Raw genomic sequence first — 27,617 nt, forward strand, 5'->3', positions numbered from 1 at the left:
GCAGTGGGCTTACTCCGGCGCTCCTCTGACGCAGTTGGTGTCGCATAGGAGAGGTGGCGCCACAGGCATCTTCGATGGAAGCTTCGCCTGCAGAAGCTGCTCGCCGGTGGCCGCTCGTACAAGTTGCGACGCGCGTTTCTTCGATATTTATAATAAACTTGCTTGTATTCACTTCCCTCTGATTGTATTGAGAATGTATATTGCTCTCAGTTCGCCATTATTCTCTTTTCTTTTGCGATAGAGTTTGCCGAAAGTCAGTCCGATGGCAGCTTATGCAGCCTATGCTTTCTCCTTTCTAGTGCGAGGCAGTTAACGCTTTCTTTTCTTTTCTTTCTTTCTTCTTCTTGAGGTGGGGGGGGGGGGGGGGGAGCTTGAGGTCTTTGCACATTTTGACAAGCTCTACATTTGTTCAGGCCACATCGTATTTTCCCCAATATAACACCTCGCCGAGCCCAAAAGGACGGTGTACCCCTCAAAATATACGGTTTCATACAGTGACCACATATACGGTTACATGCCGCGTAGACCTAACCTAAAACGATTTTGTAGCAAGATTATGCCCTGCCTTACACCAGATAATTATAAAACAGTGCTCCTTCCGAGCCGAGCTTCAACATGCAGGCGTGCTGGTTGGGTTTGTGCCTTTGCTATGCTGAAATGAAATTGTAGCTCAAATATTTTTTGTTCTACTTCGGTTGTTGCACTTGGCACAGTAGTTTTCTCGGGGTTATTATTAACTATAATTATGCAGTTATCCGTCTGTTAGGCATATGTACAAGGTTCTGTTCACGGCATGAAGCTCATTATTTTCAAGAACTGAAGTACAACATCCAACCATTGATTTACACACTTTATTCACGTCATGTGCAACGGCTCAGCTTCATCTGCTTGGCCCTCTGCCGCTTTCCTCCTTTGTCACTGTTCAGTCCTTTCACATAGAAATGAAGACGTACGTGTGAAAACGTAAAAACTAATTCTGTGAGAGTAGCTGCGTGCACACTCACACGGACTCAGACTCACTGAAATTTTTCTCAACCGGACTCACTCGGACTCAGAATCCCGAAAATATTACTCAGCCTGACTCAGTCAGACTCAGACTCGCAGCTCGATCTGAGTCTGAGTGAGTCAGCTCATGAGTGAGTTTGCCGACCTATGCACGGCCGTGCAGTATACGACACCGGCGTGGCCAGGAAAACTGTGCTTGCTCCAGTACGGTAAAAGCCCATAGATAAAACTGATTCACAAGATGGTGGAGATGTAGATGCTTCTGGACATTCTTCATAGCCTGCATCCACAGCGTCGTCAGTGTGTTCAAACGGGCCAGACACCGTATTGTCGGTAGTACAGAATGCGGGCTTTGTCAGTCTGAAGATTCCGATCGTTTCCTCTTACGAACGGTCCTTTCTTGTGTCGGCTTTTTACTAATGTAAGCTAGCAGATTTGCTAGAGGCGTCGGCATAGCATCAGCGCATAGAATTGGTCTCCCGCGAGGTTTTCGCACTTCTTTTCCCTCGATAATATGCACATAGTCTCTGAGCATATAACGCGGCTCGAACTGGAGCTCGCACACTGCGCTGGTGTCTTCCAGGGGCTTGTCCGCTCTGCGCAGGTTCTTCTCCCATTCTTTACACCTGTTCTCATCCTTCGGGACGCCAAACAACGACAGCTTCGACCCACCCTTCACGAACACGTAGCCTGTTTGGCACCCAGGGGCGTAGCAGTGGTTTTGCCGATATCGCGGCATGGCTAAGGCACTAAAGAACATACCGATTTCTTGCGCGGTGTGCACGGCTTACAGCTGACGGCAAAAACTCGGCGCTACAACGTCCACAGCAATAACACACCGCTCGACAACTGCTGCTGTGCAAGAGCTGGCCAGCACTTTCAGCCGCCACGCTCCCCCAAAGTTCTATTGATGGCGATGCGAGCGCCGCCGCCCGGGCGAAGAGAGAAGCACACACTGGCGACGTTTGTGGAGCCACCCCACCGCATACCCTCCGCCGGGGAGTAAGCCCACTGCCCTCTTCTAGTACACTGTAGCCGGGGGGTGTCGCCATTTCTTTTTTTTTTTTTGCTTGATCTTTTTTTTTTTCGTGACGTCATACCGCGTCATAACGAGTAAGGTGATCGGAGATCTCTGTTCTGCGCCGTTCGTTCTGCACCCATTCTGGCGGCGCACGCGATTAGCCGAAGCCGGAAAAAACCACGTCTCTGAGGGGCGTAGCCATTTTTCTTTTTGCTTGATCTTTTTTTTTTTCGTGACGTCATACCGCGTCATAACGAGTAAGGTGATCGGAGATCTCTGTTCTGCGCCGTTCGTTCTGCACCCATTCTGGCGGCGCACGCGATTAGCCGAAGCCGGAAAAAACCACGTCTCTGAGGGGCGTAGCCATTTTTCTTTTTGCTTGATCTTTTATTTTTTGGTGACGTCAGACCGCGTCATAACGAGCATGTCGTCTGCTACAAACGAACGGATCGCAAGGCCGTTCGGACGCGTTCTCTCGAGCGAACAAACGGCTTCGCACGGCATGATGCGGCGGTTGCGGCTGCCTCAACAGCTGATTTTCAGAAAATGGCGCTTGCTACGTGTGCTTCTCTTGCGGTTGGAGGTGCGAGATGCGTTTGAAGACATGAGCGAGTGCGGCGTCGCTTTCATTTCTCGAAACGAACGGGCCTGCCACTGGGCTGTGGTCTTACGCGCAGGGACTTCTTACTTCAAAAGCGCTACCAGCTCTTGCCACGTGTCGTCCCGGTCCTCACTCGTGAATGACGGCCCCAGCGGGCGCGACAGCGTAGCTATCTGTGGGTGCTCTTTTATAAAAGCCAGCAGAAACTCCCTTTCACGATGCGACACCCGGGAGCTAAGCCAGACATTCCGGTGGGACGACATTTTGAAAAACTGCGACAACCGCTACTTTTCTTTTTTTTTTTTTTCGCGTGCGCGACTTAACATAGCAAGCACGTTAGAAAAACTAACACCAATAAATATCAGCACTCAAAGCTATTGCTGCTTCAGAAACTGCTTGAGCTTGAAAAGAAAAACAATATCTTTTCGTATAAAAACTGTATTTATTAGAAGGCGAGAAACACTTCGTTTTGAAATATACGGTTTTCTTGCCGAGGACAAACGATGCGCGTCTACTTCCGGAAAGCTCGCCGCTCACCGCTTGACGATTGGCTGTCCTCTTCCTCTCGGCGGAAGAGAGCTGCGGACCGCCCACTTTTGTGACGTAACACCGCCAGAACGAACGCGGAACGAACAGAGATCTCCGATCCCCCCCCCCCCCCCCTAGTTGGCAAGTATTCATTCTAAAAAAGACAGGGCGTGCAAACACGGACACAAGAAAGAAGTCAGGACACCACAAACGCCGACTAACAACTGAAGGGACGCACAACGGCGGAAAAGAACGATGGCACGAAAACTTAATCTGCGCATGCCCATGCAACAGGCGAACCTATCAATCCGGCACGCGTGGCGGTCTACGTGGAAGATAACTGTTAAGGCATTTAATTTCATTATGCAAGTTAATCGACGGTTGGCTCACGCATGCGCTACCACTGCTCTCGATATGCCATGCTTCAATCATCAGGCGCGTTTCTTCATTTCTATGCCGGTACAACACTGCGCATTCATCGAATTTTGGCGTGCACTTACAATCTCGACAATGTAAAGATAGATGAGAAGGTGAGCCTCCTGTTAGCGATCTCTTATGTTCCAACAATCTCTGGGTAATGCATCAGCCGGTTGCTCCGGTTCTTAGTGATTTATACCTTAGCAAGATTGACAAACTTTTGGAAGGCGCCTTAGGTAATTCCGGTACTAAGGTTTTTCGTTATGTGGACGATTACTTGATTTTTTGTAGTGGTGAGGCCTTTGAAACGGTGGTTACCTCAGTGAGCGAAAAATTTGAATTAAATGGAGGAGGGCTGACTTTTACTAAAGAGGTGCCTCAGAATAATGCAATACAATTTCTGGACATTTCCTTAACGTTTTAGAAGAACGACGTGTGCTGATAGTATTCTCCTAGATCTTTGCAACCGCTGTTAAATTTTTCGTCGAAGCACTCGACGGTTGTAAAAAATGGCATCGCCATGTCTTGCCTCAAGTCAGCCCTAACCAAGTCGTGTGAGCACAAAATGAGTGATAGCTTTAACGCACAGCTTACGCGTCTTTTTAGATGTAGGTTATCCTCGTGATGCAGGGGCCACTATCGCTGAACGTTCAAAGAAGTCCATTATGTTAAGTCCGAGCATGGCTGCAGAAAGCGATAGGAAGAAACGTGTCGTAGGTATACCGTACATTCATTGCGTATCTCATAGGCTAAAGAAAGTAGGACGTAGATACGGCGTTAATGTTGTTTTCACGGCTGCCAATAAGCTAGGTAAGATTTGTGCCGCTGTGCAGAGGAAGAATGAGCGAGTAAAAGACAAGAAGCGGACCGATATTTGTTTCGTAAAACACACCAACAAATTCACTGATTGTCGTACAAGTGTCCCTTTCAGCTGCGGCCGCTTCTACGTAGGACAGACGGGTCGATGCATTAACCAGAGATTGTTGGAACATTAGGAGATCGCTAACAGGAGGCTCACCTTCTAATCTATCTTTACACTGCCGAGATTGTAAGTGCACGCCAAAATTCGATGAATGCGCAGTGTTGTACCGGCATAGAAATGAAGAAACGCGCCTGATGATTGAGGCATGGCATATCGAGAATAGTGGTCGCGCATGCGTGAGCCAACCGTCGATTACCTTCCATAAAGATGAAATGAAATGCCTTGACAGTTATCTTTCACGTAGACCCCCAGCGCTCGTGTGTGTCAAGCCTCTTCTCTGTCTTCGTCTTTTTGCGCTTTCAACCTGTGTCATGCCAAACCAACAAGCCCAAACAGCTACCGGATTGATAGGTTCGCCTGTTGCATGGCAACGTGCAGATAAGTTTTTGTGCCTTCTTTTCCACCGTTGTGCGTCCCTTCAGTTGTTAGTCGGCGTTTGTGGTGTCCTGACTTCTTTCTTGTGCCCGTGTTTGCACGCCCTGTCTTTTTTAGAATGAATACTTTAGGTTGCCTCGTCTATTTTGCAGGGACATGACGTGACACGAGGTCAGGGGCCTAGGCAAAAAAAATTTTTTTTTGGGGGGGGGGCACCTTGATCTGAAGTGAGGGCCGGGCAGACAGATGTGGTCATGTGTCATTTTGTGCTCTGTGTGCCATGGCAAAAAAAAAAATGGGGGGGGGGGCACGGGCCCGGTGTGCCCCCCCCCCCCCCTGGCTACGCCACTGCTCAGGGTCCTTTAACAAAGTTGTTATGCCGCTAGGTTCCGACTTCACTTTCGGGAACAGTGTCCACTTCGTCGAAAGCAACGTTTATAGAACCTGGTTCTATAAACGTTGGTCGTAAGCGCGGCAGCCTCGCGCGAACCTTGTGAAACGTATGACATTTTGCCGCTAGTATTTTGTGAAACGTATTGCAGTATGCTGGTTCTTGGGTACTTGTATGTATCGTTCCTTTCAAAAATAAATAGTTGAGAGTTAGCGCTCGTGTGTCTTTTTCTTTTGTGCGCGCTAAAATGTTTAAATTTGTAAAACGGTTCGGCGGCGAAGTTTTTGTTCCGTTCTGTCAAGATTTCGAGATAACCGAAAGTGGGCACGGAAATACTTCGAGATGAAGGGCAATATATACATTGCATCTACGCAAAATCGTTCGGTACCGCGGAAAATTAGGCGATTTTTCGAGATGTGCGAGTTCGAGTTAACGAGGTATTACTATCAAACTCGAATGCAAGTATCACGCCGGCAAGACAGACTGCACGCGCAATACCTACCTGTGAAAGCCTGCGAGAAGCACGAATGCAATTAAACTCGGATGCGAACACGAATTCGTGAGCTTCGTATCAGCGCCCGTCTTCTACTCGAACAGCACCGCCACGCAGCAGTGGTGGGCGGCGGCGGAGCACGCGCTCGACGGCCTGAGGAGAGCGTTCGCCCAGGCACTGAAAAAATGGAGGCGCCGGCCTGACTATGCCCACTGCAGGAAAAAGGCCCCTCCCGTTCTTCTGCAATTAACCCGGTCCTGTGCTAGCTGTGGCCACGCTATGGCTACAGTGTACTAGAAGGGGAAGTGTGTCGTGCGGCGCCGGAAAGAGGGTCCTTCTTGCGATGACCGCTCCGCGCGCCACCAGAGGGGGCTACTGGCCACAGGAGCGCTACGCTCGCCGCGGTGATACCTCTGCGAGTGGTTTGCGTGACTGATTTTTGTATCGTTCCGAGTTGTCGCCGCGCAAGTGCGGCTGTTTATGCGATTAATAACCACTGCAACGCCACCTCATCAGGAAATCTAGCCCTTCCACACAGGCAGCAGCAGTTTTATCGCTAAAACGAGCGTGTACAAAAAGCACCCGATCACAATTCAGTGCTGTCGTTCTCGTCAGTCGAGCCTGTCTTTTTCTTTTTTTTCAGGAATACTATCAAGTAGTGACAAACCTTCAAGTGTTGGATGAATTTTAATGCATTAACTCATAGAGCTTAAACATCTCTATTTAATGCATATGACTGTGTTCGGTCATGCATGTTTTATATTTTTTACATTGCTTTGCATGCTAAACAGCTGGGAAGCTTCAAGCGAATGCATCTGCGTGTTGCTTCTATTTTCGCGACTGGTCGCGCGCAAGGAAAGACACCGACAGACAAACATAATTCTGAACTTTATTTCTGATTCAAAAATTTTTTCAGCCCAGCTGCTCCTTTCGATTAAACAAAAATATCTTCACGAGACACAAACTTATCGAAAGAATAATATCGTGGTTTCCCACGTAGAAACCCAGAAATTATCAATTACTACTAACCCCACCTGTCAAGAAAGCTGCTCAATTACATCGCCTCAGCTTCAGGTGTTTCGCCTGTTGTCTCTTAGAGCTGCGCTCCTTGTTCAATGACTTAGCATAGAATCGAAAACGAAGAAGTACATAAAATTTCGCTATACTTAGTGTCAGCTCCTTGTGATGTGTGTCACACCCTGGCTTTGGCAGGTCAACACTTGGGAGGAACATGGCAAAGTCTTGCATGCTTTCTGCGTTCATTTTCTTTGAACTGAAGAAAACGGTAAATGACTCTTCAATTGCACTGTCTCGGCCAACATCGTTCGACCGTCTTTGACATTCCTGTTCAGGAATATTATCGACTGAACAGTCTCGGTCAACGTCGTTAGACGCAACTTCTGACAACGTGTTACTCTCTCGTCTTCGCTTCGGTTTGGGGAGAACCTGATCGCTGAGGTTGCGATCCTTCCGTTTTTTCGGCAGCGACATTGAAAAATACTTGGGAGCATCCGGGAAAATAGTTGGAATGGCATCCTTTATAAGAGTGGTCGATCTCGGGGGATCTCAATGATCTTACCGTTGATTGTCGTCTGAAACGTTCGCTGTATGAACCTTGTCTCGAAGTGTCCCTCACAAACAACGCTGCTCTCGTCGAGGACTCGATCACCTCTCTTGATCTTCCGTGACCATTCTTCCCGGCGATCAGCTTCAAGCGGCACCCGAAACAAGGAGCGCGCCTCCTTACACGAGCGATAGCCGCTGTTACAATTTGGCACAAAACAGAAGCTGTCTCGCTTGTCCCGCCGTCTCCCTGTCATTTTTTTTTTTTTTTTCATTCCCGTAGACAAGCGCAGACACCACCGCCACTTCTTCACTCAACTACAGCACAATGTGGCAAGAAGTACGGGCGACGGGGTACTGGACACGCGTAAACAGCACAAACTGGCAATGCAACACGTGCTAACACACACGCTCCTCTGGCTCGCAGCGCCCCTAGCGTCCCCAAGCTGTACCAAAACTGCTTCATCGCTGCGAGGGCCCCCTCACCTCCATTGTAACGCGCCGCGCACGGCACACTTCCCCTTCTAGTACACTGTACTATGGCCACAAACTTTCTGCCTCTCCCTTGCGTGCTCACCTTCTCTTAGAATCCAGTCTGTTACCATCTTGCCTTCTTGCTGCATGCTTATGTCTTATTTATTTAAACTAAGATATCCTTATAGGGGTCGTGAAACGTTCTCCGAAAATTTTCAGTATACGTGCGTATTCGGAATCCTGGCCGTCCATTCAGTACTATACCTGGACTCATTTCATCGTCCGGGTTCATTTAATAACTATAAAAAAGGGGGTGATGAACCACTCCTCGGGCTTGGCGTGAAAAACACCCTGGAATGAGTCGGAAAGAATTTTTCGAAAAGATAAAGTGGACCGGAGATGTGGCGATCACTATATTTACCCTCTCAACTCCCTGTCAACTCGCTTCATTCCGGAGGAGAGGGCAGCGCCGTTCGAGGTGCCCCGCCCAGTGCATTACGTCACCTCGCTTCAATGTTGTATGGTTTCCTTTCCGCGTAACTTGGCGGTGTTGTCGGCTGCTGCTGGCAACTAATAGTTCCGGTCGGCTGCTTCTCGTTGCGCGGCGCGGTCTATCGCGCCTGGGTTGTAAGCGCTGACGCGATCTATTTGCATTGGTACTGTCGTTACTTCGATTATGTCGCATTTATACCGATACTTCGCATTGGTATTTCGCTTCGTGACTTTGCTTATGTCCGTTTTTCCATAAAATCAAAATTAAACTAAAAGGAAAAGCCGGCAAGCCCTCGATGTAGCCGATTGGCCCGGCATGTATACACTCAGTATACGCTTTTAGATAACGAACTGACCAAGGCGGCCTGCTTCAACGCACGGAATAAAATCTCGTGCGAAGAAAACGCGACGCAGAAAAAAAAAAAGATGCAGTGGCTTAGCTCGGCTATGCCAGTATAACGTAGCGTTCGCAAAGGTTCAGCTAATTATTCTTAGCTTTCCTGATCGTCTAGGATTACCTTGATTATCATGCTCACTGCTGTTCCAATGACAAACACACGGTATATGTATTATGTGGCACATATATATATATTTATTTTGCCAGGCAGGATCCGATGAGTTAAGCTTCTCCGCTCTTCTGCGCCGTTGAGCAGCATTTGCGCTCTCCTTCTCCATGGCTATACCACACTGGCAAACGCCAGTCAGAGGCGCAGCGGCCCCAGCGCGGTGTCCGACGGCGACTGCACAGCGAAGGCGAGTAGCTGCGCGTGCGCTGGCGCCAATATGTGTGCCAAGGCTACGACGTCACTCCTCTGGAAAGCGCAGACCGGCGGCGGCGGCGGAGTGCGCGGGGCTCACTAAAGCCCCTCCATCGCGTCTGCTGCCGGAAAACGCATGGAGGGGCTTTAGGGCTCACCACCGGCGTTGCGTGACATCACTGATCCTCGCGCACGCGCAGCACGGCTCTTGAGGATCCACGCGAAACTGGCTCGGCTAGGCCAGTCTAGCTAATGCTACAAAAAGAAAACCAGATTCTTTTTTAAGCGGCCGCTGTGAACAGGAGGAAACGTGATAAAATGCCCTTCGACCTTCGGACGGCTGCGGCCCGCCTGCTCGTCGGCGAGAGTGAGGAAATCAGACAATCAGACGCGTCGGAATATAAGCGAGATTTGAGAAAGCGTCGCGACGTATGCGCGTGCGAAGGAAAAAAAAAGCAAAAAAGAAACGCGAGAAGTGAGTCATTTTAGGCTGGCCCCAGCAGCGTGCCCAAGTAATGCCGTCATGGCATTACCATGGCCTTGTGAACGCCGCTTCTGAACTGCCCACTGTGCCCAGCTGTGCCGGCCGCGTGTGCGCGTTTTGTGCCTGCTATCGCCGCTGGACATGAAATGCGTGGTTTGACGACAGTGCAATATGCCTTACTGCAGGTCTTACTGCGGGTGGGATATGGTGTGACAATGTCCTGGCGACTCAAGCGAGCCTACCAAGCAGATAAGTATTATTTATAAATAATACTTATGTTTCGTCTGTTCGCGCGTCCTTATCGTCGCTCGGGCAGCTGTAGGTGTCGTTCTGCACATTGCGTCGCGTGAAAAGTGCAACGAAAAATAAAAAAAAAAGAAAAGTCATTAAGCTCACATAGCGACGATGTGTAATGCGTGTTTAGAAACTCCTGTGAATAAAGCACATGCTTCGCACGGCCAGCCAATCGATGCGCGAGTGCGGCTTGAAAAAAAATGTTTGTACAACACAGTTTCCTTCTTTGTGATAAAGCATAAATGAAGCAGAGTGCTTTCAAGAAGTATACACTAAAGCAAAAAGAAAGCCGCTATTATCACGCTGTCATGTGATGAAATGTGCATTGAGGTCAAATTTGCATATTGAAAGGGTTTGCAGCGCAAGCACGGTAGTGCTGAAGGAAAGGTATAAAAGCGAGGAACGGAAAGCAAAGATGGACGACACGAGCGCTGTGTCGTCCATCTTTGCTTTCCGTTCCTCGCTTTTATACCTTTCCTTCAGCACTACCGTGCTTGCGCTGCAAACCCTTTCAATATGCATATTAACCAACTAGCCCAAATAGCCGTTCTTCTTCAATGTCAAATTTCTTTTCTGTTTATGCTGTTTTCATGCTTGATTTGCTTGCAATGTTTAGGTCCTCCGTCTCATTGTTAATTTGTGCGCGTTGACATCTGGCAAAATCGTCGCATAATTATGACCACATGATGAAACATAATTATGGCCATATGATGTGACAGACATCTGCTAAGTGACAGTGTGTGTTGTGAAGAACATGCATTTTATGGTATTGTCACTTCATTAGTCCCATATCAGCACTGGAACTTTCCAGGGTTACATATGCATATTTATAGCCTTTAGGAGATGTATTAGTTGTGCAAGGCTCTTTTCATCACATTGATATACGTCAGCTGAACCTGTTGAACCACCTTGTTGAATCACCTTGTTTCTTCCCTTTCGTTATTTTGTTTTGAATTATGTTGCCATAGTGTTTATTATCTGTACACAGTATTCTCACTCTTGACGCAATTTCTGACAAGGCGAAAACGCTGGTATTGTGTCCAGGTCTTCTTTTGTCCTCATTACAAGTACGCTGTTATTTTTGCCATGAATCAATACCAATATTCAGTCCCCCCCCCCCCCCCCCCGCAGGGGCGTCTGCGCAAGCAGGCGTTTGGTGTGTAGCGACACCACGGACCCGAGCTAACGGGGGGGTTTCGACCCCCCTCCCACGCCTAGCCGTGCGTGGCTCAGCCGTGTCTGGGGAAAAGGGGATCCTGGGGTTTGAGCCGACGCCGGGTGATTGGACCTTTTAAGGCCCCCCGGCAGAGGCAACACACGCCTTTGGCACCGGCTTCAAGAAGACGGCACCCCTGGGCTGACCCACCCAGGGGAAATCGGCGGTCACCTTTTCCTATCCCCCTCTCTGATCTTTCTCTTTCCTATCTCCTTTCGTCGCTGTCCTGTCTCCTACTCTCTTCAATTACTTCCCAATTTTCGTAGGCGGCGTGGGTTAACCTTGTGCAACTAGCCAGCCTTGGTCTATGCGCATTCGGTTATCGTAGTGGTGTACGGCTGGCGTGTGCATGTTTTCCATATCGTGAATCGTGTAGCGTCCCCTTGTTGGGCTCCATGGTGGGTGGCCGCCATCGCTGCTGAATATAATCCTCACATCATGCATAGAGCACTCCCACTACTGAATGATCGTACCGCTTCAAAGCGCGTACGCACCGAAGATGTGAATTTTCTGAGCCGACCCACAGAAAAATTCCCCCACTACCATGTTATACCCAGTGAGAAGTCCGAGAAATCAGCTAGAACAGTGTCCCCATTTATAGTATCGAGATCCCTGACAGACAGTTTAAGTGTAGGCTATAAAGTCACTAAAATGCCGTGAGAAGTCACAATTTGACAAACTAAAAAACCTCCGAACTTTTGGCGACATTCCCATTACCATAACACCACACCGATCCATGAACTCTGCCCGCGGAGTCGTATAAGACACTGATCTGCCTGACCTCACCGAAGCTGAACTACTGGAAGGATGGAAGGAACAAAATGTCACAAATGTAAAGAGAATAATCATCCGACGAAACAACCAGGAAATCCCCACCAAACACTTGATTGTTACCTTTTCCACAAGCGAACTACCGCAGAGTATAGAAACTGGATACACAAAGACACCTGTAAGACCTTACATCCCGACCCTCGCCGATGCTTTCAGTGTCAAAGATTTGGCCATGGCTCTCAGAGCTGCCGCGGTCGACCTACGTGCGCAAAATGTGGTGTCCAAGGCCATGCCTCGGACGCCTGCAATGAAACACCATACTGCGTGAACTGCGACCGTAGGAGAGGAGAAACATCTGGCGTCTTTCGTTAAGCGGCTGGCGTCTTTTCGTTTTGCTTTAGAAACATCTGGCGTCTTTTCGTTTTGCTTTTAGAAAACATCTGGCGTCTTTCGTTGGTTTATTTCATCAATCAACGGCGTTTTGAACAAAATTTTTATTGTTTAATCACGCACAGGAGAAATCTCACCAGGCACTACCTTGGAGGTAAACAATGGCTGCTAATGGGAATGAGAGGCAGAAGAAGAGGGCTTTTAGCTAACACTTACACTTCTACTTCTACTAACGTTTCCTACTGGAACATGCCAATGGCTGCTAATGGGGAATGAGAGACAGAAGAATTCGGCTTTTAGTTAACGCGCACGCTGCGATTTTTTTATTGTTCAACAACGCACAGGAGAAATCTCCCACCGGCACCACCTTGGAGGTCAAGATCTGGTACTAGCGTTAAGACTGGTTACACACTACGACGGGGACGAACGGGTGCCGCTTTAAGGAGCTTCGCCCCTAAAAGGCATCATAGCACTGAAGGTCCGAGAGAATATCTCATTCAAAGAAGCACGCAGAAGGTGTTCGGTCTTTCACGGTTCAACCTATGCTGATGCGGCGCGTCAGGGGGCAGCGTTGCGTCGGCCACCGCCACTGTCCCAGCTCACGCAAAGTGAGCCACCGGCCGTGGCGGCTGCCCCCGTGGTGGCAGCAGTTAGGTCTGATAAAATTTGTTGCTGGGCTAGTTGGTGCATAGTTAAAATATAAGACGGTGGCGCAAAAAGGGACAAGGATGAAACAGGAAGAAGAGACGTATACAAGCTGTTGATGTACAGACCACGTGTGCGAAAAGAATTTTTACCTTTTGACTCTGCCCATTCCAAAACAGTGAAAAGAGCTATTGCTTCTGCGTGTTTAGATTCAGCGCTTAAGAAGTCGTGTATGCACACCATGAAGGAGAGCAATGTGTGATGGAGTTGGGAGAGAGAGAGAGAAGAGAGAGTCGGGAGAGACCGTGGTGGCACAGCAAACCAAACTTTATGTCACACACCACGGCAAACCAAAATAAACACGCACTCAAAATTTACAACAAAAAGTAACAAGTGCAGAAATGCAAAGTTAACGCGCACTCACTAACCTTACACAACATTCGAGCTATGTCCAGCTCCTCTCTACTCGAGCGCCTGGCCACTCATGGCCTCTCAGTCAGTCGCGTTACACATCGAACGTTCTTACTGCGTTCGTGGAATCCGTTGACTCGGTCCAGTTCCAAAGTCGACGCCCAGTCCCGTCGTCGCAGCTCCTGTCGACGTCTCAGGGCCGTCGCCATCGATCAGACGCCTCGCTGATCGTCTTCCTCGCCGACGCTTCGTTCTCCATCGAGAACACCGGTCCCTCCCAGCTAGGCCTAACTGTCGGCCTCTCCTCAGTGCCACTGGCTCGAACTGTCGACGTGGCTCTCCGGTGATTGTCGGTGGGTCGCCGTCGTCTTGCCGAGCTGTGGTAGTGCCGCAGGTGCCACGATAACTGCGTGATGAGGCTGCCGCAAGCCCGGGACGCCTCGCTCGGTAGACACCGAGGTCGACGGCCACCCTCCCGGGGCATGCACAACGCTGCCTCCAGAACTCAGCCCTACTGTTCCCGTCGCGGACGCGACGCTGGCTTGCACCACCTTGCTCCTCGACAACTCCACCGAACAATGACTGCTTGTTCCTCTGGGGTTCCGCACCTCAGTTCGGGTCGCGTGGCACGCGCCTTTCTCCGGCCAATGGCTTGCGTCGACGTGGCGGGAGTGCACACCATCGGGTACTTGTCCGTTCCCCGCACACCATCGACGCATTGCGCTGTCCGGCACGCGCCCCGTGCCCCTTTACTCATGACATTGGGCCCCTTTTTAAGAGTTTTTAGATGCGAAGTATCTTAAGGCCGAGCTCAATCCGGTGGTGGTGGTGTGCGGCGTGACCACCCTTACTGCGCATGCGCATACCCTCTCCACACACCTCCTCTCCCCTTCCCCTCTCCACTTTCCCCCTCCCTTTCCCCTCTCCACTTTCCCTCTCCACTCCCCCTCTCCCATACCCCTTTCCACACTTCCTCTGAAACGCGGGCTAGACATGCCGAAATTCTCTCCTGCGCGACGCCGCGATGAGCTCGAGCGCATGCGCGTCCCCTTTCCTTCTCTCTCCTCTCCTACGCTGCCCCCCTCTCGCCCGCCTGTCGACCGCGTTCCCCGCTCGCCCTGTGAGAATTAACGGCCAGGCTAGATGGAAGATACGACGCGCGTAGCGTACCTCTTCGCGTTCCACGACGCGAGGTCGGTAGCAGGCCCAACGAACGCCAACGGAACGCGATCGTGCAAGTGCTTCGGCTTCGCATCGCCTCATGGTCCCCTTTAGCGGGAGATGGTGTAATTTTTAGGGGCGAAGCTCCTTAAGGCGGCACCCGTTCGTCCCTCGTAGTCGTAGTCGTAGTCGTAGTAGTCGTAGTGCGTAACCAGTCTTACGCTTTGACCTCCAAGGTGGTGCCGGTGGGAGATTTTTCCTGTGCGTTGTTGAACAATAAAAAATTCGCAGCGTTAGCTAAAAGCCGATCCCATCAGCAGCCATTCTTTACCTCCAAGGTAGTGCCTGGTGAGATTTCTCCTGTGCGTGATTAAACAATAAAAATTTTGTTCAAAACGCCGTTGATTGATGAAATAAACCAACGAAAGTCGCCAGATGTTTTGTAAAAGCAAAACGAAAGAACGCCAGATGTTTCTAAAGCAAAACGAAAAGACGCCAGCTGCTTAACGAAAGACGCCAGATGTTTTCTAAAGCAATGGTTTTCTAAACAATGAAAATTCACAGCGTACATGTAAAATTAAAGTGAGCTGCAAGTCGTCATAACTCATCGAACCTTTAGTATAAAAGCGCCCGATCTCACGTCGGTGATGATGTACTGGGCAGAATTCACGGAAGATTCACGGTTTACCGATGAACCTCCGCAGCTTCGCCCACTCATCATCATTCACTCCGTGGATATGCTGTGATTTTTTCTTAAAAACTGCTTCTTCTCATTGCCTTGGGTTTCTCATAACCTTCTTCTGTAACTTTTCCTTTTGTTCTCTTGTCTTGTGTACACCTTTACTTTCATTGCACACTTGGCTTCACTCCGCACTTTCGCGAACACCTCACCAAACACTGCACTCAATCGTTCACAATATCCACAAGTTCATCGTTCGTAACACACTAGACTACAGTCTCTACACCTGCTGAAATAACTGCTCACAATACGCAACACTCACCCTCCTAAAATATACACAAACTGAATTACTCTCAAGCTTTACTCAAAAATAGTCATCCATTATTATTCTCAAAACCTATTCACTGCACAGGATTTATATTTCACAGAATCCTTCTTAAGACCATAGCAACGACCAGTTTACTTCCCCACGCTTAAACCTGTGCTTTTTCACATTGCGCCTCTTTTTCAGTTTTTTCCGCCGTCTATTCGCTGCCCATCGTCTCGCACGCTCACTACGGCTGACGCCTCTGTTTCCGCTCACCAGACGCCTCTTCCGAACAACTTTTCTATGCTGCGTCCTACATTTATGCCCGACCCTGGTTTCTTGCACTTATCTATCTGCGTCCAAATCACCAAAACCCACTACGCGTTTTCGCAGCGTTCCTTCCCTTTCGTCTTACGCGTCTACCGCTACCCTGAGCCACCGTTCTTGCGTGCCGGTAATTACAGCCAGTTTTCGGTGCTTTCAGAGCTATCGGCGTTCCCTTAACTTTTACGCATTTACCTCTGTGCTTCTGAGACATTCCATTCACCTTACTCTTCTCTACTCTCACATCTCGCGAACGCCGACTACTTCTTCCTTCAAGAGGCATGCTCATCAGCGAAGAACTATTCCTTGGCTCTTTGTTGTCTGGAGGTGTCGCATTCTCTACCTCCTTGCCCTCTTCAAAATCCCTGGCATGAAGTTCGCTAACCGTTGCTTTACTATCTCTATCTGCAACATCTGAGCCCTTTGTCTTCTGCTTATTACTTAAAAGACTGATCTCATTTGCACAACTAGCGTGCTCACTGCCCCTTTCCTCAGTGGAGACAGAACTCTCAAAATCAGGCACACTGACTTCTCCCATTGAAACCTCTATGGGCCTTCTCGCATCCTGTCCAGCGCACACTGTGACTTGTTTGGCTTGTGCCAATCGCAGTTGAAGCCCCTGCTTTTCTTGAGCATACACTTCTAACGCTACGGCGCGTTTTGCCTCGAGTTCAGCGCGTAGTGCCTCTAGCACGGCTTTGCGCTCCTCTCTCTCATTCTCCCACTCTTTTCGAACACGCTCCTTCTCTTCTTCAATAAACTTTAGACCTTGCTCCTTATTGAGCTTTCTCTCCCGAATGACTCTTCATATCTTCTCCCAATCCATCCTTGCAACCCCCGACGATACGTGACTGGGCCCAACGCTGGAAAAATCCTGGCAGGCTCGCCACTTATCTCGGGAGCGCTTGCAATGCGTGATGGAGTTGCGAGAGAGAGAGAAGAGAGAGTCGGGAGAGACCGTGGTGGCACAGCAAACCAAACTTTATGTCACACACCACGGCAAACCAAAATAAACACGCACTCAAAATTTACAACAAAAAGTAACAAGTGCAGAAATGCAAAGTTAACGCGCACTCACTAACCTTACACAACATTCGAGCTATGTCCAGCTCCTCTCTACTCGAGCGCCTGGCCACTATGGCCTCTCAGTCAGTCGCGTTACATATCGAACGTTCTTACTGCGTTCGTGGAATCCGTTGACTCGGTCCAGTTCCAAAGTCGACGCCCAGTCCCGTCGTCGCAGCTCCTGTCGACGTCTCAGTCGATCAGACGCCTCGCTGATCGTCTTCCTCGCCGACGCCTCGTTCTCCGTCGAGAACACCGGTCCCTCCCAGCTAGGCCTAACTGTCGGCCTCTCCTCAGTGCCACTGGCTCGAACTGTCGACGTGGCTCTCCGGTGATTGTCGGTGGGTCGCCGTCATCTTGCCGAGCTGTGGTAGTGCCGCAGGTGCCACGATAACTGCGTGATGAGGCTGCCGCAAGCCCGGGACGCCTCGCTGGGTAGACACCGAGGTCGACGGCCACCCTCCCGGGGCATGCACAACGCTGCCTCTAGAACTCAGCCCTACTGTTCCCGTCGCGGACGCGACGCTGGCTTGCACGACCTTGCTCCTCGACAACTCCACCGAACAATGACTGCTTGTTCCTCTGGGGTTCCGCACCTCAGTTCGGGTCGCGTGGCACGCGCCTTTCTCCGGCCAATGGCTTGCGTCGACGTGGCGGGGGTGCACACCATCGGGTACTTTTCCATTCCCCGCACACCATCGACGCATTGCGCTGTCCGGCACGCGCCCCGTGCCCCTTTACTCATGACAGCGCCTCTCAGCTGCGGGGTTTCCCCGGACTGTGGTTGCTTCTGTAGTAGAAGCAATGTTAAAGATGAAAGGTAAGACTCAGAGTCCTACCTTAGAACGCCAAGAGAAAAAAACTAGACCTGTAGTCATCCCGTACACTCATAAAGTCGCTCATAATCTTAAGAAGGTTGCTACAAGGTTCAATGTTCCTGTGATCTTCTCGGCGCCATGCAAATTGTCCAGCGTTTGTAGGCGAGTAATGAAACCTGGTGATACGAAACGTTGCTGCGATATTAAGCATGAGCATCCTTTTGGGGCGTGTAGTGTCGGTGCGGTGTATTTGATTCCTTTGAGCTGTGGCAATGTATACATCGGCCAAACAGGCCGATGCATTAATGTTCGGTTACAGGAACATGCGCTGTCCATTAAGAATGGTACGGGCTCGCATCTGCCATTTCATTGTAAATCTTGTGCATGTGTGCCCCTGTTTTCATCCAGGAAAATCTTAAAGCGAAGTTGTGACGCAGTCGCAAGAGAACTGGCTGAGGCCTATTTCATTAAATTGTACGGGAGTGGGTGTGTCAGCGTTCCATCTATCGTCCTGCGCAGCAGTGAGTTTGTTTTTTTGCAAGATCGCTTTTGATTTCGGCCGTCTGCGCATGTGCGCAATGGCATATATATTGAGTGTCTTTTCGAGAATAAACCAGTTGGTAGTGTGCGCTTGTATACGTCTCTTCTTCCTGTTTCGTCCTTGTCCCTTTTTGCGCCACCGTCTTATATTTTAACAGTTAAGTCTGCTCTGTTTGCGTCGCGACGAGACGGAAAGAAGTGGGCGTGCTTCTTTCTCAAAGGCAACAACAAAAAGAACCCTTTATTATCAGAAAGCAGCGGCTTTTATCGACCGCATCACTAGCGCCACCGCGGCGCTATAACTGCTGACGATTTGAAGTTTTAAGGCGCGAATAAGACACGGACGAAGAATAGGAACACACACACGGAGCGCCTCGTCCGTGTCTTATTCGCGCCTTAAAACTTCAAATATGTTAAACCAACTAGCCCAGTCTGCCATTCTCACAACTGCTGACGCTGACGCTGTCATAGCCGGCTAGTATCTTATCACACATCTTCCTCACTCTTTTTTTTTTTTTTTTGAAGCTGCTCTTGTTATGATGCTTGAAATCGTTCTGGAGGAACCACACACCTTCCACTTCGTGTGTGATGATGAGAGGAGTCGTTACACTGTTGCGTTGCGCTTCTTTCATCACTGCATATATCTGGCGATTCCGCTGTTAGTGGCGTTGTTCCTCGGCCCTCTTCTGAACTAGTCGGAGGCAGCGGGACGAGATGAGTGCGTTTTCTGCGTAGAGAAGTTTCCCCGGAGTCGATCCAGTACGATCTGGGCTCGTCGGCACTTCCTCGAACGACCCCTTCTTTTTGTAGGTCTACGATCCATACGTCTGTTCCTTCGGACAGCTCTGGCAGATCGCGCACTACATGGCGCCCGTCGTAGTCTTTCTTCTGGCGCTGGTGCTGCGACCTCTCGAAAGATGCCAGTTCTTGGAAGTCCGGCGTCCGGGGCTGGAGGTTTTCGCTGGACGTGGGCATGGCAGTGCGCAGTCTCCTGCCCATGAGCAGCTCGGCGGGGCTGTATCCGTTCTTCATTGGGCTTGTCCTGTAGGCCAGAAGAGTTTTATAAGCGTCAGCAGTTTCTTTAAGGACCCTTTGATAATTTTCACGGCGGACTCCGCCATTCCGTTGCTCTGATGATAATGAGGGCTAGACGTCACGTGTTGAAAGTTGTACTCTTTTGCAAATTTTGAAAATTCAGAGCCAAGGGCTCCTGAGAATTGCGGCCCGTTATCGGAAACTACTACTTCCGGAATCCCGTGTCTCGCGCAAATGGATTTGCAGTGGTTTATTACCGCCGATGAAGTGAAGTTTTTCAGCGGTACGAGCTCCGGGTATCGTGAAAAATAATTCGTGACGACCACCCACCACTTTCCCCCAAGAAAGAATAAATCCATCGCAATGCGCTGCCATGGCCTATCTGGAAACTTGGTCTGTTGCAGAGGCATCTTTCGGTTGGTGCTCTGCTTAAGGCAATTGTGGCAGTTCTTAACAAGTCGTTCAATGTCCGCGTCGATACTTGACCACCAAACTGAGCTCTTGGAACGTGCCCGGCACTTCTCAATTTCGAAGTGTCCCTCGTGAATTATTTCAAGAACGGGCTGCCTTAGTTTTGATGGGATCACTATCCGAGAGCCGCACATGAGCAGGTTTTCAACCCGGGCGATGTTTGCCCTCTCACTCCAGTAAGGCTTCAGGTCAAACCCGACGTCTCGACGGCTTGGCCAGCCCTTTGTACATAGATTGATAAGCGCTTTACATACCGGATCTTGCTCTTGCTCCAGGGCGATAACTTGTAAACTCGGCGCTGTTACTGGAACTGACGAGGCCACCAGTCAAAGATAGCCTTGAATTTCGGCCTCCAGTTCCATGGATTCCGTTCATGGAAGAGGTGACCGAGAAAGGGCGTCCGCCACCGTCAGGTCCCGGCCTGGAACATACACAATGTAGTACGTGTAGCGCATCAGACGCATGCGCATCCTCTGTAGTCTCGGTGTTAGTTCGTCAATTCCTTTTGACCCAAACAAAGATAAGTGGTTTGTGATCTGTCTCCAGGCTAAAGCGCTTTCCCACGAGATAATCACGGAACTTTTCACTGGCCCACACAAGGGCAAGTCCTTCTTTTTCAATGTGGGCGTATCGCCGCTCGGTGGTTGTAAGGGCTCTGGAAGCATAAGAAATGACTTTGAACTGATCGTCTTTCTGCCTTTGGCGCAGGACAGCTCCGAGACCGTATGATGAGGCGTCTGCTGTCACCACTGTTTCCATATTTGGATCGTACATTCTCAAGACAGGGTTCGATGAAAGAAGAGTCTTCCACTTCGTGAAGGCGGCTTCTTGCGCGGGACCGCACACAAATTCATGTCTTGAGCTCAACATCAGAGAAAGAGGCTAGAGGACTTCCGCCATGCGTGGGAGAAAGCGGGCCAGATAATTTGCCATGCCCATCACGCGCCGTAACTCTGTCTTGGACGTCGGGCGTGGCATTTCTGTTACCGCGCTAAGCTTTTCTTTATCGGGACGCACTGCATTATTCCCGATTGTATGTCCTAAGAATGATATCTAGGTTACCCCAAACTCACACTTATCTCTGCTCAATGTAATGCCCGCTGTGCGGAGGCGGTCCATCACTGCCCGAAGCTGCTCGTCATGGTGCGCCTGCATGGCACCCCAAATAAGCACATCGTCCATGTGGCAGACGACTCCCTGCTGTCCAGAAAGAAACTGTCCCATTCGTGTCTGAAAATGTTCGGGGGCCGACGAGATTCCGGACGGAAGTCGATTGAAATAAAATCGGCCGAACGACGTGATAAATGTTGTGAATACTTTGCTCCTTTCACTCAGTGGTATCTGCCAGAAACCCGAGTTCGCGTCAAGTTTCGAGAACATGCTGGCTCCCCGTAGCATTCCGATGGTGTACTCGACGGCCGGTATTGGATGCCATTCTTGTTGAACGTATCTGTTGAGTTCCGTGAAGTCGATACAGATCCTAACAGCACCAGAGGGTTTAGGAACGACAACCATAGGTGCGCACCATGTAGTAGGCTCAGTGACAGGAGAGATGACGCCTAGTTCTTGCATCCGCTCGAGTTCTTGTCTTGTTTTTTCGAACAAAGGCAGGGGGACTCTACGTGGCGACGACCATAGAGTTTCCTACAATACTTACTAGAGGGAACTCTGGCGCTAGTGTCTATGGGAGCTGCAATGCATCGCGCTTCAGCCAGCATGGGAATCATGGGTAGTACACGGATTTGTCTAAACTTCGTTCTTTCGGCTCCGTTTGGCTCCGCGTCGCCTGCATCCGCTTTGTCGCAAAACGAAGTTCAGCAGAAATCAGCAGTTTCACTTCACCACTTTAACTTCTTTAGGCTCACCGATTCAAATCTGGTCACGAAGTTCACAACGATCCATTCTTTTATCCGAAAGAAAACCAACACATAGCAATAAACAAAGCCACAAGTGCGTTCGAAGCCCACAAGCACGAAGGCTAGGCAAATCCGTGTACTACCCATCTTTCCCATGGTGGCTGAACGATCGCAGCGCCAGAGTTCCCTCTAGGTCATTTTAGGAAACTCTATGGCGACGACAGCGCGAAAGGCTTTGCTTCAAGATTCAACTTGAGGTCATATTCTTCTTTGAAGGTCCCCAGTCCCTGGAACACTTGTGGGAAGTCACATTCGGGCTCCAGTTTCTTCACTACATTGACTTGTGGTAGTACCCCGAGCCTAATTCTATCGCTGGTTTCCCAAGAAGAGGGGCTCGGAGGCCTTGCAGGACGTACACGTCTTCGCAGCTGTTCATTCCTGCAAGCTTCATATTCATAGCAGCCATACCAGATATGGCAAGGGATTTTCCATCAGGTCCCTGAAGGCGGCGCCTTGCTGGTTGAAGTTTTATCGCGGGAAATATGCGAGCGAAGAGCTCCGCCGGAATGACCGTTTCGTCCGCGCCAGTATCTATTTTAAATACCACTTTCGAGGATTCAACGAGAACTGGAACTTCCCACCTGTAAGCGGATGAATGGTATGCGACTCCGAGGAAGCCTGGTTCTTCCGTCTGGTTTTCGAAGTTCCTGACGGCTCTCATTGACCGGCAAACCACCGCCAAGTGTCCTCTTTTTTCGCACTTTCGGCAGACTGCATCTTTTGCTGGACAAGACGCTCGACTGTGCCTGTTTCTTCCTCACCAGCCACATGGTTTGGGAGCGTTGCTTCCACTTTCAGGCGAGGGCACGTTCTTCCCCACTTGTCGCGCACTCCTCTGCGACTTTATGTAGTGGACGTCCTGTTCTCGCACGCGGTGAAGCTCTGCCTGCTGTTGGTTGATGGTCTCGTGCTGGCGTGCCACCAACACTGCTTTCTGTAGTTTTAGGTCGGGATCGAGTTGCAGCGCTCTCGAGATCTTGTGGTCTTGGATACCCACCACGAGACGATCTCGAATTAAATCTCCACGCAGCTGCCCGTAGTCGCACGTAGCTGCAAGCGCGTGCAGTGCGGTAACAAAATCCTCGACGGATTCGCCGTCTACTTGTGTTCGGGTGTTAATCTTCACCCTTTCATAAATGATGTTCCGTCGAGGAACAAAGTAGGCCTCGTATTCCTTCAGTACGGCCTCATACTTCTCCTTGTCGTCAGGTTCAAGTTTGAACGTTTTGAAGATGTCCTCGGCCTGAGGTCCCATTAAATAGACCAATGCATATACTTGACTTTTTCTGGCTTCGTGTCTATTCCAGATGCCGTTCGGAAGCGAAGAAATCGCTGTTTCCAGGGAGGCCAGTCGTTGGGCGTTGCGAAGCTGAAGGGCTCGGGTGGTGAAATTTGAAACAAAGCCATCTCACTTGGTCTTTCCTTGTAAGGTTTGTGGTAGCCTGTACGTCTCCTGACACTGATTAGCGGGTCCCCGGCGTCCTCGTTTCCGGGCTAGTCCGACGTCCGATAGCCTTGGTGCCTATGATCGGCAGGCGCCACTTCTGACACCATGTTTGCGTCGCGATGAGACGGAAAGTGGGCGTGCTTCTTTCTGAAAGGCAACAACAAAAAGAATCCTTTATTATCAGAAAGCAGCGGCTTTTAGCGACCGCATCACTAGCGCCACCGCGGCGCTATAACTGCTGACGCTGTCATAGCTGGCTAGTATCTTATCACACATGGTCCACCTACCAAGCCAGAGATCCCGGCTACTGCAGGGTCGTCGGGTCTCACGACCACGCCACGCCAGGCGAGGTCGGAAAAACCAGCAGCTCGCGTACGCGGGCGTCCAATGCCTCACACGAGGCAATGGACACAACTCCGGTACCCCTGGTAGCGAAAGAGCCGTGTAGCTCCTTGGAGCGCGCTAAGAAAACTAAAAAGCCGATAACAGGGCCCAACGACGGCCCTGCTACTTGAGTTCTAAGTTTCCGCTTAAACAACAGCCACTTCCTATTCGTATACCTTACCCCAATTATGGAAACACAAATTATACAATGGAACGTCAGAGGACTGCTTAGAAACCTCGACGATATCCACTTTTACACAAACGTTCACCAATAGTACTGTGTGTACAAGAAACACACTTAAAATCCAAACAAACAAACTTTCTACGCAGTTGCATTATTTTCCCAAAGGACCGGGATGACGCCATGACGTCATCCGGTGGTGTAGCCGTTGTAGTTAGTCAAGGAATAGCATGTACACACTTACCTCTCCAAACGTCCCTACAGGCAGTGGCTGTTCGAGTGGTTTTGAACAAACTCGTCACCATTTGCTCTCTTTACATACCTCCACACTACCACCTGCAAAAACACGAATTCCAGTAGAACCTTATCTGGTCCTTGGGGACTTCAATGCACATAGCAGTCTGTGGGGTGATTCTCGCTGTGATGCGCGAGGACGGCTAATCGAACAATTCCTTTTCTCTTCAGGCGCTTACTTGTTGAACCAGAAAGAGCCAACATATTATAACCTCGCTAACAATACCTACTCAGGCCTCCATAGATCTCACCATTACTTCTACCTCTACTCAAATGGCAAGTCGGTTGGTAATAATCCTTACAGCGCCTCCTCTATTTTTCTGTGCCTGGGCGAAGGAGCGGAGCGCAATGGGAACCGACCGTCGGCGTTAGTGTGGCTTTTAGCCGCCGGGCGCCGCCACCGTAGTAGACCAGCCGTCGCGTCGTCGCTCGCGGAAACGAATGCCGTGGCTGCATTCAAAGCTGCTATATGGTTTAGTTTTCGGCTGTATTCGCGTTCTTTAAAGTATAATGAAAACTTGTAAACTGGAATCATGAAGCACTTGTCGTTCTGGGCAACCAGCCCATTTCGAAGGCATGAGTCTTTCGCGGCTATTTGATCGAGACTCTCGCGCGTCGTCTCCTAGCCCGATTCCATTTAGCGCATGCCAGTGATGCGCGGAAAATGGTTTTGTCACCGTTATGTTCGCTTGACCGATCAGTTATTGACTGTCTGAACGTCGATTTTCGAAAGCAGCATTTTCCAAGAGCTAATACTGAAAGCTTGGGCGCTTAAAGTTCCCCGATGCGTGCTACCGTCTACTGGTGTAGCACACTATACGCAAGCCATGAGTTCATGTGCTAAATAGCATGAAATGTCACTAAGCTGCTTTCAGTGACAATGTACATAATAATTGTCGGTTGCTTCGCCGGTAGCGCATTAGTGTCCATGGGCTCCGATTCTTCAGCTTCGGGACCTAATGTCAGCGCTGCATGCACATGGCGGCGATCGCGAGGCAGCGTTGCTACTGGTACTATATGCATTCGTTGACTGTTCGGACGCAACACGGTCACGTTTAGGGAGACTTGCCATGCTTGGTTCAGTTGTTACCTTGAGCTGCAAACGTGAAGGCTAGTCTGCAAAGAGTGACGATAGTGCATCCTTCGTAAGCCATCGCTTCTTATATTCTATCAAATCTTCGCGTCGTAAACGACGGCTACATATTCTAGTGTGGTTTGAAGATGTATTAGGAGACCAATTATCCCGCCTAATTACTGCAAGCCACCTCTACCGAACACCAGCGGCAGCTGGAATTTCATGGAACGACAGCCGAACAGTGTATTAAGGCGAAAGCCTTAGATGCCTCATCAAACACGAAAATTGACCGTCGGCGGCGTCAGCACAAGTGATGCAAAAAATAATTACGTGATGACGTCATCATATGACGTCACAGATCATAAAATTTTGTGACATCGTCATGACGTCGTCATATTACATTTTCACTTGGTCAAAATGGGCCGATCACGGAGGCAGTGCATGCCTCCGCTGATGTGCAGAAGGCTTGCACTGCCTCCGATCTTGAGGCTGTAAGAAAACCACGTTAGGCGCAGAAATATTTTGGAGGGAGGCGGGGAATGTTCAATACATTGACTAGAAGAAAAAGAAGAAGATGGCTTTCGCCTTTCAGTTCTCTTCGATGAATGCATAAAGGACCCTGTGAGATTTTTTTTTCTTTATCAATAAAGAGAAATAAAAAAAAGGCAATCGTCACTTCTTTCAGTTCCATTTGCAGAGTGGAACACAACAGTATGACATACTAAGGCATTGGGCGGTTGCAATAGAGTGAAATAGAAAACAAAACGCGAATACCATCAAACTCGAGTGCAAGTATCGAAACGACAGCACGGCCTGACAGTCTGCCTGCGGAATACTTACTGAGGGCATCGTTTGCTGAGGGCAGCGCGACCCGGACTGAGGACTGAGAGACACGTACACAAACAAGCGCTGACTGACAACTGATTTATTTCATCACACATGCAGTAAATAAGTACACACAAAAAAAATGATCACGTGGCGCGTGTCTGTCGTGATAGGGATTCATTTGATTACATGTTTCAAAAACTGCACTTCTTTATCATGCAGAGCAACCGAAGTCTGGCTGACGCATGCGCTCTGATTTATATGTATGTGGTATGCTTCCACAATTTCGCGAAAGGTTTGGTTAAAATTTCTGTATATTACTCGTGTTTCATAAAACATTATGTATAGCTAAGTTCGTGCTGGTGTGATTTTTGACGGCTGTGTGGTGCTCCCTGAGACGAACATTAATGCACCGTCCCGTCTGCCCAAAATACTTCCTTCCACATGATAGTGTGATTGCATAAACTACCCCCATCGTGCATGGCACGAACTGCATTTTGTGCTTCATAGTGCATGTATCTTTGCCCGCCGATCTAGGGTTATGTACTAGATTACGCATCTTATTCAACGAGTTGTTTGCGGAAAAGACCACCCGCACGCCGTATCGCCCTGCTGATCTTTTTTATCCCATGGGCGACCTGATGAACGTAGGGGATTACTGCAAACTTATTTTCCGTTTGATTCTGTGGCTGATGAATTACTACTTTCTTGATCTTTTTTTACAAGCTTTTCGCATACTGAGATAAGGGTGGTTTGCGGAAAGCCGGCGTTCTTAAGACGGTCGAGCTGTTGCGAAAAGCTCAGACTGGCAAGGTGGGGGCAGGACTTTTTCATAGCGGATCCTAAACATGTCGTAGCTATATGCCTCTTTTCACTAGCTTCGAATGCGCCGAAGCGTAATTCAAAACCGGTTTATTCGATCTGGGTTGATACTGCCAGCATATGTGATGATTTGTGAAGGTTAACAGCAAGTCTAAAAACTGTATTCTTTGGCTAGTCGGCATTTCATGGGTGAAGCTGAGACCCATTGCTTCCTTTTCAAACGAGGCGAGAATATCGGTAACCTTCCTAAGGATTGCCTGCGACCTGATGACTATCAGGTAGTCGTCAACATACCTGAAGCACTTAACCACGGTTGTTGCCAAAGTTCCCTCGAGTCTCGGTCAACCCGGCCAAGAAAAATCTCACTAAGTGTTGGGGCGACCTGGGAACCTATGCACACCCCCTGTTTCTGAACCATGACGTCCCCATCCCAGACAATAAAAGTAGAGCGTAGGTAAAAAAAACAACAGTTCGAGAAAGCTTTCAACAGAAATTCCGCTCGCATTTCTAAACTCTAGCTCATCGTTATCCATGATACATTCTTTCACAACGTTCATCAGTTGATCTTGCGGAAGAGAATAATATAAATCCTTAACATCGACACTGAACGCTGTGCATGATTGAAGTTCACCTGTGCGTAGATAATCGACGACGTCTTCCGAGTTTCTTACTTTGAAGGGATCCACTATACGGAGCCCTGTTAAGCTCTTCTGCAAAAACCCGGACACAACATGCTGCCAGGTGTTTCTTTCAGACACCACTGTACGCAAAGGAAGTTCGGTTTTATGGGTCTTTATCATGAAGAAGACTTCTAGGTGCTCTCCCTTGTTCTTGTCTATTCGCCGAGACAAGTGTTCCAGGTTCATTTTAACCAACAATTTCTTTGCTTGGTCTTTAACTTTCTTGGGTTCAATTGGTACTTTTTTGAAGCTTTTTGTCAAAGCGGTTGAAGCCTAAAGAGC

The 27,617-nt window shown here is 49.4% G+C and overlaps 1 pseudogene; it reads right to left on the minus strand.

The window, feature by feature from the left end:
* Window positions 1-860: 860 nt before the first annotated feature.
* Window positions 861-20,689, minus strand: LOC125756966 (uncharacterized; annotated as a pseudogene).
* Between the last annotated feature and the right edge of the window lie 6,928 nt (window positions 20,690-27,617).

Source organism: Rhipicephalus sanguineus, chromosome 1, assembly GCF_013339695.2.
Source record: "Rhipicephalus sanguineus isolate Rsan-2018 chromosome 1, BIME_Rsan_1.4, whole genome shotgun sequence".
NCBI classification, from domain to species: Eukaryota; Metazoa; Arthropoda; class Arachnida; order Ixodida; family Ixodidae; genus Rhipicephalus; species Rhipicephalus sanguineus.